The sequence below is a fragment of the Thermobia domestica genome, chromosome 17 (genome assembly GCF_964235325.1).
Source record: "Thermobia domestica chromosome 17, izTheDome1.hap1.1, whole genome shotgun sequence".
Classification (NCBI taxonomy): domain Eukaryota; kingdom Metazoa; phylum Arthropoda; class Insecta; order Zygentoma; family Lepismatidae; genus Thermobia; species Thermobia domestica.
In genome coordinates, this window is record NC_137470.1 from 116509841 (window position 1) to 116525128 (window position 15288).

Here is a 15288-nt window from a genome sequence, read left to right on the forward strand (position 1 = left end):
TGGTAAAGCAGTTCCCAATGTTTCTAAAAGGCACGTGTTAAATTAAAAATTAAGCCGTTAGAGTGCATAATAAAGAGCAAACTCATGACAAAACTATACAATTAATAACCAGGAACAACAGAAGATAATTTGTTTATAAGTGATTTTTCTTTTATAACATAAACTTCAGTAAGTATGTACAGAAACGAATATGTATGTTCATTTTAAATATATTGTTACATAAAGGAAATGAAGATATGTAAGGTCTGTATATGTTATTCTATCTTTTGATAAAATCAAATACACTGGTATTTATTGTAGCATAGACCACCAGATGGTAATGAAAGGAACTAGGTGGCTTTTCCATAACAGAAACAAAAACTCAATTTATTACACCGTTCGTTAAGCCAACAAAAATAAACTAGTTCGAACCAAGGTTTATTTACGAAACACAAATAAAAGCAGTTTTGAATTAGAGTATATAAATAGATATGGATGAAGTGTGTACGACATGAGGAAATTATTTCAAAATTTGCAACCAAATTCACGCACATAATTTGCAGTTTTATTTATTTTTCACTTTTATGGGGATTCAGTTTGTTTCTGCTGAAATTAAGATAAATAGCTGATTAATATTCTTAAAATATATTTAGGTAAATAAAATTAATAAAATAAGTAAGTTTAGAGAATGTCTATAAGGGAACGCAGGGAAAATTCAAGTATATGAAGTCTACAGTTAACTTCCACCATCAACAAACATCTGGACTAATTATACAGATACAATAATTACCACCACTAATTAATTTCAAATTTATCATTTCCCAACAACTTACATTTTCAGATATGTAAAATATACCTATAACGTAGATATCTTGCAATTGAACAGTCTGCATCATGTTGTAAGAGAAAAACATACAGAAAAAGTTAGTTAAATTTGTCTCCTCTTTGATTTCTTCGAAAGCATTATGTGTTGCCAGTATAGTTAATTACACCGTGAGTAGAAATAAGGAAAAAGTATTATTGCATTAGAACTCGCATGTAACTACGGTTAAACAGAGGTGAAAGTGCAAGACCTTGGAGAACACATCAACTTCAATTTCGTATTCATTCCATCACATACACGCGATACCATATTAGGTCAAAGTTCTCGGCATCCCAACAGAATTTCACCAACTGAATCTCAATACTGTGAACTCCATAATTATTTACACCTATTGTTATTCAAATTCAATTTGATTTTAGGGATTAATTTGCTACAGAACAACCACAAAATTGAAATCACCAAATATCTCACGAAATCTCCACTTATCGCCAAATTGTAAATACTGCATTTACGTTTAAACAAAATTGAAGGGAGAAATAAATTAAATAGTATCGTTAACTATTCAAATATGTTTCTTCGTAAAGTGAGATGATTTTTTATAAATAATATATTAATTGAATTAAATTGATTTAGAGTAATTTCATACTCCCATATTTCGAACAAATTTCAACTCATTCAAACATCGAATAATACCATAATGCTACTATAAATAATAATAATACTAGAAATACTAATATTTTACTAATACTACAAATAGTACCAACAGATGCTTGAGTATCCTTGCTGAATTCTATAATTATATGTATTATTTTAATAGTATAATACATCCTATATGATTCACTCATTTGACAAACTTCTGATACTTACAAGTGCTCTACAGGTATTGTGTTTTAAAACTAAGTATCAAGAATCAGTATATTTCATTTTTACATTGTACTTACTTACAACTGGCATGACCGATAACGTTGATAAATTATCACCTTAATCATTATAGTATCTCAGTACTAGTCATACCTGGAAGAGAAGAAATATTAAACATTAGTCCACATAAAAATGTAAGACAAGACACATTAATAAGCACTTCAAAATGATAGTCCAATTTCTACAATACACAGTTATTCAAAAAGAATACTTTGATTAAAAAAGAAAGCAGACTTTATAGTATAAGAGACAAACACTTCAGATTAATTTTATTTTATAAAGTTAATCACGAAATTTATATTCTATATATACGAGGTGTGTTCAAAAAGCATAGAACCTTTGGTTGGCAAAAATACGTTTATAGATTTGGAAATCCGAAATCTATTAATCCCCTTCAAAGTAGTTTCCTTGGTAATGCACACACTTCTCCCAGCGCTCCCGACATTCTTGGAAACACTTCTTGGACGTAATTTTCGGAATGGTGAGCAACCGTGCTGTTGCATTCCGCATAATGTCTTCTCTTAACTCAAGTCGGGTCCCTTTTAGTGCCATTTTCAGCTTGGAAAGTAACCAAAAGTCACACGGAGCCATATCGGGTGAGTAGGAAGTCTGACGACACACAGGAAAGCCTGAATAAATTTCGCGGACACCCTCCACATGCTCAAATTCTCGTTCAAAATTGAATTTACCGATCCGATTGAATGGTTTACGATTGGGTATTGCCAAGCATTTTTGGCAAAATTTTATGCAATATAACTTGTCATGTTTTTCTGCCATTTTACAAAAAAAAATGAAATCCGACGACCGCTCACTACACGTTGGCCGACCACCAGTGACTGACGTTTTAGAGGGTTGAGAAAAAATCACGACAGCGCATGAGTATCCCCTCTGCATCTACAGTGAAGGAAGTCTGTCGCGCTTCATTGGTTTACGCGGGGAAAAATAAGGTTCAATACTTTTTGGACACACCTCGTATATTAATTATTATTTTTTGCTCTATCGTGATCAAAGTTGAATCAGAAAATGGTTGATGTATACCACTTAGAGTTGAATAGAATGTTTAAAAGAAGAGATAGTAGAATCTAATCTTGGAACGCTGAAACCAGAAAACCGCTTCCCTCTATCTCCTAACGTTTTATCTCATATGCTTGACGACAGGCAGACGGACGGAGAAAACGTGCATGGCTGTTCTATAAGAACTTTTGTACTTACACATAGCATTTTTTTGAAGTCTAAAAAAGGAAATAATGTTGAAATCAAATAAATGGTAGTGTATACGATCATATAATAGGAAGATATTCTCGCCCGAATAGAGGTTTATAGATCTATTATCAATCATGTCTCTCCCTTCAATCATTGAATGTTGCAAATGATATACACTGGCAACCCTCACAGAACATTGACTTTTATTACATTTAGGCAGTTCCACAATTTAATTCTTGTGAAAATACGTGTCCCGTGTATTTGTACGAACAAATCAAACTGCATGTGACACAGCTGTTTAATCTCGGAGTTCTATCTGAGCATGTCAATAATTCAGTTCTACAACGAATGCTAACAAGCGAACAACTCCGAAGGGATACGCATACTACTGCGGCGTCGAAAATATAAATACATTACAATCACATGAATTATACACACAAATGCTGGCAGACCGCGGACAACCACCGAACGCAATTATTAACAACTTTTGACGCATCGGCCTTCATAGTGTTGTCCCCCAAAATAAACTGAAAACAACACAGCAATAATAACAAGAGTTTTCGACAAATTTTAAAGATTCAAATGGTCTGGGTTTGATTAGATATTTATCAACATTAATTCTCCAATGAATTTTCGTGACAATGAAAAAAAAAAATAATAATAAAAAAATAAAATTTGTGGAGTAACTTGAATGTGTAATTTTTAATTAACGATCTACCAATTATTGAGCCACATATTCGTTGAAACAACAACAATAACAACAAAAAGACACACAATCATTCGCTTTCATTCATATTGTAAAATAAACAGAAGCAGCAAACTACCAAATCACTCTTGATAGATTAATTTTCGATACTGTGATTAAACAACACTGAAAAGGGAACAGAAGATGCAGAATCAAATAAATTAATATCTGAGTCTCTTAAAAAAACATAATTGTAATAAGTAAACCAAACTGTAAAGCTATTTTTTTTTTTTTTTTTTTTACTTTTCAGTAAAGCATAAATCAATAAATATCTAAATTAACTGACAGACGTAACTTTGCTTATAATTAAATCAAGATATCAAAATGGGCGGGACACGTTACTCACGTTGAAGAAAGCTACGGTATATTCAGCTCTGCACAGTGATTTAAATTTCTGTCTTTCTACAACTTGAAAAGCACGCAAGAAGGTCTCAGGGTTGTTTTGACAGGGACACGTCGACTGTACAGGAGCCAATCAGCTTTGACTCCTCCCTTATGTTGTTTGAAGAAAAAGCGAGGGAAATTTCAAGCGTTGCCATATCTGCATGTCAAAGCAAGTGTTGTTAAATCGACAGTGCGCTCAATAGGTATTGCCTCTGACAAACATCTTGGCATTTCAGCTAAACGAATAAACCGCAAGCTCTGGCTCGACGTTGCCAAGTAGTAAAGGGATGTGCCTATGGCTTGGCTAAGCAGACGAACTACAGCGCGATCAGGTGGTAGGGAATAGACCGAAGTGAATACGCACAAAATAAACGTGGCAATACCGTAGCCCTCTCATTTACTAGCAGCATATAAAGAGAACTTGGAGCGCCGCCTTCAAATGCCAAGATGTTTCTCACGCCGTTTAGTTAGACTTAATATTTACAACGTCGCTTTCCCCAACACACATTCTTTGCTACAACGTCAAGAATACACTAGGCGATAAACTTCTGAGTAGGTCTAAAATAAACTGGAAAGCTAATACAGAAGTTTAGATTTAAGGGAATAATATATTAATAATCTTGCCTGGGTTAGGTTTCCGTAAGATAATTCTCAGCTGGGCACTTTCTGCGACAATGAAGTTCCGAGATTCTTTAGTACGTTATGTATTTATAGTTTAACCAAATTGTACGCACCCACACATTCATAAACGGAAAGAAACAGTTCGGTTACATTACACTAAAAATTATCACGATATCACTCAAAATTTAATATTGTTTCCGATTTGTTTATTTCACTATTTTAGGAAATCATTTGCACTCTATTGTCCAGATGTTGTTTCGAGATTACGTTATATTCCGGGATGAAATGGGTACATTTACACAGCTGGAGATGTTGCGGCGTGCTTTAAGAAGTATCAGGATTAAGTTAAGCATTTTCCCGGGCTCTCCCAGTTCCCGGACCTCAACATAATTGAACATATGTGCTCAGTTTTGGAAATAAAAATCCAGAGCAGATTTCCGCTTCAATCCTCTCTCACGCAACTGCGTGATGGTATTTAACATAAGTCAAAACGAATATATATATATATATATATATATATATATATATATATATATATATATATATATATATATATATATATATATATATATATATAATTCTATACCTTTCGGATCCTCGTCTGGAGACGCAAATTGCAGTATGTGCCAACGTCGCAGACAAGATCTACCAATGTATCAAATAGTTACATCGATTCTTTTCAGATGGCAGTTAAAGTCAATATACATTGACACTAGCACCATCTATCAGCGTATCAATTGATGTAACTGATTGATGGATTTTTAGAGCAATGGTAAAGGTTCCAAGTTAATCTGCGACGTTGTCACATAGTGAAATTTTAGTTACCTACAGCGGCTGAAGAAGGCCCTACAGGGTATGGCATTATATAGGATTTTCGCTTTATTTTGACCTGAAGAATAACGCTCTGTTGTTCGTGGGCGCTATTTTTAGAACACCCAATATACTAGCAGAAGTGCCCACCTTCGCACGTAAAAATTAATATTTATGTACAATATTTGAAAATAAAGAATTGAGTAGCATAAATAATGAAAAGCAACGCCTCTGGCGTTACCATTGCCGGTTATGGTTTAACTGACGTACGCAACACGTTCGATGTTGCCCCTGACAGAAAATATGGAACAGACGAGAATAAATAACAGCCCTGTCAAAAATAAGAAAAGTGAATAAAACAAATAACCGAGAGCAACGCCTTCCGCCTTGGCCCTCTCAATTTCTCGGCCAACTGACATGCACGTTCTTGACTAAACTTGGGCTTAAATATCATTGGGAATGTCACCAATCAACGTAGTGATCTCGAAAATTATAGATACGACACTAATTCCAGTAATGTTGGATTCTTTTTATTTTTTTTTCACCCCTTCTTTTCCACACTCTATGCCGATGGAGGCTGAACTTGTAGTTAGGCGACATCTAGAGTGTTACTATACGTCCCAGTGACTCCAAAAACTAGGGGTTTGACATTAGTATAGGCCGTTTTCTATTATTTTTACATTTCACTCCTTGTCACCCCGTACGGGTGTGATATCCCCACTGTACTTTTTTGTTTCATAATGCAAATTTTATGTGTCAATATGATTTTAAAAATCAGTTTACGTACCTAGTTTCATCCTTATAACATGAGGAATTCTTGAGATACTTTTTTAAACATAAATTTTTAAACCAGCTCTTCCGTTTTAGAACACCCTGCTTCCCCTTTAGAATACGAACAAAGCTCTCTTGCAGACTATGGTCGCTTCTTCTTACATGTCCCAACCATTTCAGTCTACTTTATTGAAGTTTTTCTGCTACTGGTCTCATCTTTACTATTCTCCAAATCACTTCGTTCTTAATTCTATACTCCGTGTCACTCCACATATCCAACGCAGTATCTTCATCTCCGTAATATTCAACTTCTGTTCCCCTCTTTTGTTCGTCGTCTTTAACATTCCGCTCCGTATAGTATAGCAAGTCCCACTATTGTTTTGCAGGTTTTTCCTTTAAGGCGTATTGGTACCGTACGGTCATTCAACACTCTTGTCGATTCTCTCCAATTCGTCCAACTGCTCCTAATTCTACTGTTTACAGTTTCTTCTATTCCTGCATTTTCCTGCAGTATTGATCCCAAGTACTTGACTGTCTTCGTCTTTACCACCTCTTCTTAGTCCAGTCGTATTCTTGATATTCTCGATTACATTTCTCCGGAAAGGACAATGTAAATATTCTGTCTTGGTTATATATAAAGCTGACGCGACTTTCTTTTAAAAACGTCCCGGTAAATCAGGACTCCGATTCTCTATGGCCCTTTTCATTCCCGAGACACAGGGCTTCACAGACACCATAGGGGACAGAAGAAGCAAACACAAGAAGAAAATCAGCTTTACCATGTTGCTGTTGACGCTCACTAGCAGACAAGTTATGACATTGAGCACAGCCAACTACTCAAAGGTGTTGATTCTGCATGTAAAGACAATTTGCTGGTTATTTATTTATTTATTTATTTATTTATTTATTTATTTGTTCTCAACATACATGGAGAACATATTACAGACACCAAGATGAGAGTGACAAAGCAGTTTTTCCTTACGGAGCTGTCAAATTTACAGCAGAACAAACGAGGAACACAGAGTCGATTCCTGTTGGAACTATATGTAGTACTCCATATTAAAATGACGGGGCAAGTTCCATATCACCAAGTTTCATATGAAGGGCTCTCTGAGCTTAAGAGAAACGTAGCTTAGCTAGTATTTTAATCCATTGGCATATCGCCTGTTTATTTCAAGAGAGACATAACTAAAAAAATCTTCCTTATTGACTTATGGGCAGAAAATGAAAGGTAATATTGAAGGTTATTTCTGGTAAAAAATTTCACAGATGTGCTTTTAAAACTGGGCGCTAGAGAGCACTTGTGTCTTTCTTGCGCCAAGTTGTTTTCACCGCGTTTCGAAACTTTCAAACTCTTCTCCTGAAAAGTTAGGAATTTTGAGTTATGTCACTCTTGAAATAAATAGGCGATATGTATATTTTCTTGATTTCATGTAGATTATGAAGTAACCGGAGTCAGAAATGTGTTTTGCATGTAGCAGAGGAAGTGGAAAAAGATAAACAAGAAAACATTTCGACTTTCAGTATCTCGTAGAAGAAAGAAGAGAAAAAATTGTATAAATTTTACAACTTTCGGGAATACAGGGAGGGGAGAAAATCGACTCTGCAACATTCGAAGTACAAGATCGATAAACGTTATTAATATAAAGTGCAATGACACTATGGAGAAGGGTGTATTTATGTGTAGTATGTATAAGGGTGTATTTATGTTTACCTTCGTGTGGTGTACCCAGGAATAACATGAAATTAACGGTATTTGATCACCCTATTAAAGACACACAAGCAATACGATTAGTCATATCAAAGATTTCAACACGGTTGTAAAAATCAATTGAATTTATTTGCACATACATACACACACACACACACAGCCCCTTCTCCATTACTCAAACACTAATGGCTGCCTAGCAACCAAATCCAACCCTCTTCCCTGCACTTCATGATGACGGCGGGTTCATGTATTGTGAACTGTGTGCTACCGGGCGGCTGACAAACCCCTACATAACATGAACAGCTGACGTAGTAGATTTTACAAGGAATCAAATTTCCCCCGCATTGCGTCAGAAGACACTATGGAAGTGCACACATGCCACACATCGGTGTATATGAGTGCAGGAACAAGTAAACAGTATAGACACAGTCTTTTGAGACTTGAAATTAACCGGAAGTGAGAATGTCACATATGTAAATACAAAAATCTTCAACGATGGTTCTGTTTTCACTTCTACAGAAGGAAAAAAAATAGAGAAGGATCTAGCTGGAATTGCTGTGATAATTGAAAACGGACACGTGGCTACCATGAAACAAACACATATAGAAACTGTCTCTTTAAATTAGTAAGATTTTCTTTCTGCCGAAATGTGCTAAAATAACTGTCCAGCAAGTAAACACGTACAGATGACATTTTTTCTTTTAATCTGGAATATAATGCGATAATAGTAATTGAACAATCACGTTCAGCCGATAAAGGAAAAAAAAAGATCACTCAAACAAAACTATGTTTGAGCATTTCGCTCAATCCGGGGTTTCTATCATTTCAATTTGATTGAAATACATACCCTAAGGCAAAGAGTAAAAATGTTGGCCACATAATATTATATCTCATGAGCCCCTGAAGTTAGAAACATGCTCGAAACTCGACACGAAATCTTTATAATGAAAATAAGTGGAAGAAACGTTTCTGCATTTTCAAGAATTCCGCCTCTAAAGAAAGCAAAGGGTCACTTTATTGATAATATTTCAACTTTTCATTTTGTGTTCATATATACGTTGTACCTAAAGATTTTCACGAATTAACTTCTGCGTATAATTAATACTTGGATCGGGGAACATTTTTGTCATTTCAGTTTGATTGAAATATGTATTCTAAGGGAAAGAAGAGGGTTCAAATTGTTTCAAATAAGAATTATTCACGAGCACCTGAAATTACGAAGATGAAACTCAACACACAAACTTTTCATTAAATTAGGTCGAAAACACGTGCTTCAGAGTTTTCGAAAATTCTGCTTCTAAACGAGAAAGGGGGAAATTTCTATATTTTGCTAATTCCCGATTTTGTTTCTGCCTAGCGATTTGTATTACTTGCATAATGAGGTTACTTCATAACGAGGAATTGCATAATTTATACCGTTTACCAAACATTGTTAGGATCATCAAATCTAGGAAGCTCAGATAGGCAGGTCATGTAGCCAGAATGGAAGAAAGTAGAAACGCTTACAAAGTTTCAACTGGAAATCTAACCGGAAAAACGACCACTAGGAAGACCTAGGTGCAAACGGGAGAACAATATTAAGATAGCTCTTGCAGAAAGAGGAATAAAAGTAGAAACTGAATCCAGTTGGCTAAGGATGGAAGTCAATGGAGAAATTTTGTGAATGCAGCATTGAACCTCCAGGTTCCATAGGCCATAGAGTTAGTTATTAATTGGATGAATCCGTTGCTCTGGGGTGTCAGAAAACGATTTTCTTCGGTCTTGAGATTCATAAACGTTACTTAGGAACGATTGTGTGAGGGATTACGTAGCTCAAGTGAAATCAAACTTGCATCAACAGTATCTTAAAAACCAGAAATAAAGTTGGTATACAACTTTCAAGGAACTTATTTTCCGTAGGCTTTGTTCTGATATTAAAAAAAAAAAATGCTCAGACACTACTTTCGTAATGCAAAAATAGAAATCCAAAGAACGGGAAGCATCCTCACTAAGATTGATTGGTTGAAATTTGGGTTCTCGATTCGATTTGAGTTTAGTGTCTCTTTCAGCAGCAAAGCTATATGAGGCGTGGACCTAGAACTTAACATGGGATCTGAACCAGTGTTGCCATATCGGACTACAAGTAGCAGATTGGGCAACTTTTTTAAGTACCCTCGCTACCAAAATTTAAAATTGGCCGGCATTCTATTTTTTCGGCTACTTTTAATTATCTACAGGCTATAACTCTTAAGAATCCGCTAATATTTTATATTCATATATGAAATCACAAAATATCAGTTTTGAATAATGCAACAAAAGTTTTGTTTGTTGAATATTCTATTTACAATGAACTATAGCTTCAATAAAACTGACATGTTCTATATTAGTTTAATTCTTGTTTTAGTAGTTTATAATCTCCAAATCTGGCAACACTTGACTTCTGTTGAGTTTGACCTGTTGTAGTATCACTGACCGTGTTGCTGTTTCGGTTAAGAGGCCTCATCACAGCGAAATTAAAATACCGCTAATTTTACAGTAATTATGTGATATCTTCAAACAGATAAAAGATAATTGAAAAGTGGAACAAGAGTGCCCTAGACAATATTATTTTGCGTGAGGTACCGTTATCACAAGGCACCTAATGGCTTTCCGTTTTCAGTCGTTTAGAAAGGCGAAAATAAATACCGATTTTCAAAATGGCTCAAAATCGAAAGCAGATAAGTGAGTCGTGATAACGGTATCTCAAGTAAAATAATATTGTCTAGGGCGCTCTTGCTCCACATTCCGATTATATTTTATCTATTTGAAGATATCACATAATTACTGTAAAATTAGCGGTATTTTAATTTCGTTGTGACGAGGCCTCTTAATGCATGGGCCTATTAGTTGTATGGCGCTGTACAAACATGGACATCGAAAATTTAATTATGTTACTGTAGTATCAATTTAGGATAATGAATAAGTAGATGCACAAAAACACTTCCAAAATTCATGGCTTCCAGATAAAGAATGTAGCAAATGAATTAGAGAAGTGAGGAATACCCTTGAAAAAACATGCTGTAAACGTTGTAAAGCGTATCTAAGAGCCCATAAAACTGACTTAAGCAAACATGTCTTCTTGAAAATCATAAGGGTCGTCTATTTTATACTACCAGTTCCTTTCGCAATGCAGTTCTACTGATCCTAACGTAGTATAGATTTTGATCTAACACACCATTAATAACAGTCCAAAACTGCTATCGCCGCCTGACCGTTGCCAACCCGGACATCGGACCTGTTTCCAACTACAAGTATTTCCATTAAATCAATAAGAATATGCCTCTCTATATATATGTGTGTGTGTTCAGTAAAACTGCATAGCTGCAAAAATTTTCATTTTTTTATGTTTGGGCTACAAATAGTTCAAATCCGCTACTTTTTTTTAGCACAATCTCGCTACTTTTCAATCTTCAGACCTGGTAACAGTCATTCTGAACCACACGAGCTTTCGCCGGGAATTGAACTAAGGTCTCCCATGTCAAAGGCAGGTATACTAACCACAAAGCCAGGAAGAAGCTCCCGTTCTACAAGGTACCCCATATTTATCTATTGCATAATTTAGAAGGCTCATAATATACATAGCTTGAAAAGAAAAAAAAATAAAAAATATCTCTTCATACAAAGAACAAACAAAAAGATTAAAATTTCCTGTTATGAGCACAATCATAAATCAAGACGCGAATTCGTAGCCTTAGATTCTACAAATACTGTTTCGAAGTTTGCACGATAAACTTAAAAGAGTATGTGACACATATTAGTTAGAGATAAATATTTTCCTTTGAATTACATATGTTTACTCAAATACAGCACATTAGAAACAGCGAGAAGATAATTTCTCATTAGGATACAGTTTAGGTGGACGAAAACGGTATTTGCAGAAGATACGACTCGAGATACGGATAACACAGCTCAATAAATATGTACACATTTATAATGAAGTTTGATTTAGAGGTTTTAAGAAACTACGTGGTCTGGTTTGGTAATTTTACGACTTTTCAAAACTGTGCTTCAGTTTTCTCAAGGTAATGTCTTGTAAAGAACATAACTAAATCAGGAAAATAAGTTTAAATGAGTTATCTGGCTTCCGTTACTCCTAAAAATATTTTTTTCTGTGGGTGTGTAAATATCTTAATTTGTCGATTTTTTTAAAGTTTTTTTTAACGAAAATAAACAAATGCATTTTTCATATGTACTAAAAGCAATACATTTTCGTTTTTTTTTAAAAAAAAAGCTCATGTTTATTCTCGAGGTTCTCCCGTTTCCTCTCACGTTTTCATTCCTTCATTTTTTCATAGTCAACTTTCATTATCACCCATCCCTTCTACTGTACGAAAATGGGGACCACGGTTGCTCAGTAGTAGAGCACTTACATCTGGCACGTGTGGTCCCTGGTTCGACCCTCGATCAAGTAATTTTGTGGTAGACAAAATCGTGTCCGTGGTTTTTCTCGGGGAATTCCCGTTTCCTCCCACTTCCTTATTCCACCAATTCTTCCATCATAATTCACTTGCCTTAATCATCTGTCTCCCTTAGCCTAAATGACATAATCGTGAGACGTTAAACTGAAAGACTTCATTCCACGCCACTCCATTCGCAAAAAGGGCATAATCTGGAACAAAGAGATTATGTCTCAGATTACGGGTTAAGCTGTAGATCATTGTGCCATATAGTCTCGATGTTAGGACATTAAACTTCAAGTATCTTTCTGGGTGCGCGGTGGCTCAGTGGTAGAGCGTTCACCTCTGGTGCTTGGGGTCCCGGGTTCGATCCCAGCCCCCGCCAAGTGAACTTTGTGGTGGACAAACACCGTGTGAGTGGGTTTTCTCGGGGTTCTCCCGTTTCCTCCCACTTTCTTCATTCCACCATTTCATTCATCACTCATCATCACCGTCTCCTTTAGCCTAACCGGCATAACCGTGGGACGTAAAACTCAAAGATTTCATTTCATTTTTCAAGTATCTTTCCACTTACAACTCGAAATTATGTAGCAACATAGTTGTCAATGATATCTGAGTTAAAAGTTAGGGAGATAGTGACTTATCAGTAAAATTGTTAGTTAAACAAAGTTAAACTTTAGGCAAGTTGAAAATTCTGTAAAATAAAATAAAACAAAGATAATAGAAAAATAAACATGATACGGTAGCTTTAGTTTAACTATATAAAATAAATGAAAAATGAAAGATGAAAAAAAAAAAGAAAATGGAAAAAAGATAAATGAAAAATAAAATATAAATGAAAAAAGAACATTTTCTGATATGATTGCTAGATTACGCATTCCAGTTTTGAACCTATTTTTGTTTTGATGATATTTTTAATTCATTTTCTGCCACACCCTCGTATTTCTGTTCTCTATGATGATGATAACAATAGAAAACTATTTCATTCAAGTTGATTGTATTCATCATTGTTAACAACACAGAAAGTATTTCATATAATATATGTATATATCCAAACCAAGAATCGTGTATTATTCACTGGAAATAAGCGTTTTATCTTCACGCTTTCGTAAATTTCATTTTCCCGCAGCATATATATATCTATATCTATATCTATATCTATATATATATATATATATATATATATATATATATATATATATATATATATATATATATATTCTTTTCTCTTCATAGAATATACATTACATTGTTCGTATTTGTTCATGATACTGGGCAATAGGATAGCGTCAACTAGGGTTGGTGCGATTTTCATTTTTAACGCGGGCGTTTCCTTTTCTGTTTTATCATGATGACATAATTTGTCAAGCTTTGTTCTATGACATATATAAAACAAACAAATAATAACATACGAAACACACCCATGTTACTTCATGACGCCACGACAAACTCAATGATGGAAGTTCACAGTATTCTGTGTTGTTTCAGCTTTTTTTTTCTTTTTTTTCTTTTTTTGTTTTTTTCAACGATCTACCCGTAGCTTCCAAATGCATCTGGTTGGTTGAGGTCCGTGTGAATTTCTCCAAATTAAAATTCATCGTTACGCTCTACTAAGTCTTTAGGTGTTTCTAAAGCACCCAAATCTGGAATCTATCAAACTTATATTTAACGTTTTAAATAAAGAAAACCACTTTCTATCCCATTGTGTTACATCTTGTCCACATTGTGATACATATATTAGTCGGAGAATCTGGAAATTTTCAATTTACTCCATTTCCTGCTACGCTTATACATATATATTAATTTATGTATGTAAATTGCTCCGCAATGTAATTACAAACAAATAGCGGTCAGTAGTTCTAACATGAAACGTTATAAAATCCAATTTCGAGTGAAAAAAAATCCCATTTCGCTTTAGAATTTCACACATTATACTAATAACAAAATTTCCTAAACTTAGAAAACATGAATACTGAAATTTAGTGTTTATAAGTCATTTTCTTCAATATGTGAGTCAGTTATTCAAAACTTTCGATCCTCTACGTTTACTGAACAGCTTATGAACAAGTATTTTCCTTAATTGAAACAACCGAAAATCCTGTTGAAAATAAGTACATTTTGCTATGAGTTTAGTAATTTCATCACGCTTTTATGCCATGATCTTCCACTGAGCATAAAAGAACTACATAAATTTCATTCCTCGGTCATTTTGCATGGAACTATTTGGAAGTTGGACGTTTATAAAGATCTGGCTTTGATGGCGCTACGCAGCGCTTTGATAACTACTCAGACCTTCAGGTTGGTGTGCAGGAATGGTTGGTGTCACAACAACATTTTATGACAGGGGACTCTGTAAGTTTGTTCATCGCTATGACAAGTGCCTAAACTTGTGCGGCGACTGTGTCGGAAGTAGCGTAAAAGTGTCACTTAAAAATATATGTAATAAAAATGTCTATTTTCACGTGTCTTCTTTTTATTCCAAAACGTGAGTTACTTTTTGGAAAACCCTCGTATATATAAGTAGGGAACCCGGGACAGAACGAAGTACGTGAAACTAAATAAGCTGTAAAAAAAAATAATATATTATGATAATCAAAGTGAATTTTCCAGAATATATTCTTCAGAACATTTGTATATACAGGGTGATAAATGATTTATTGAGTTTTAAAGTGAAGTGTATCAAAAACCATTAATACAATAAGTTTGTGATCATGATGAAACGGACTAACACATATGAAAGTTCCATATCTCATATTGCTAATCTTGTCTTGTCGCGACAGATGGAAGCACAAGCATATTTTCCAAAACGGCGTAAAAAAAAAAGTAGAAAACAACTGTTTGCAACTGCATCGCCAGGCCACCAAAGCATTCTGAGATGGAATTGATAGTTTAAAAAAAAATGGCT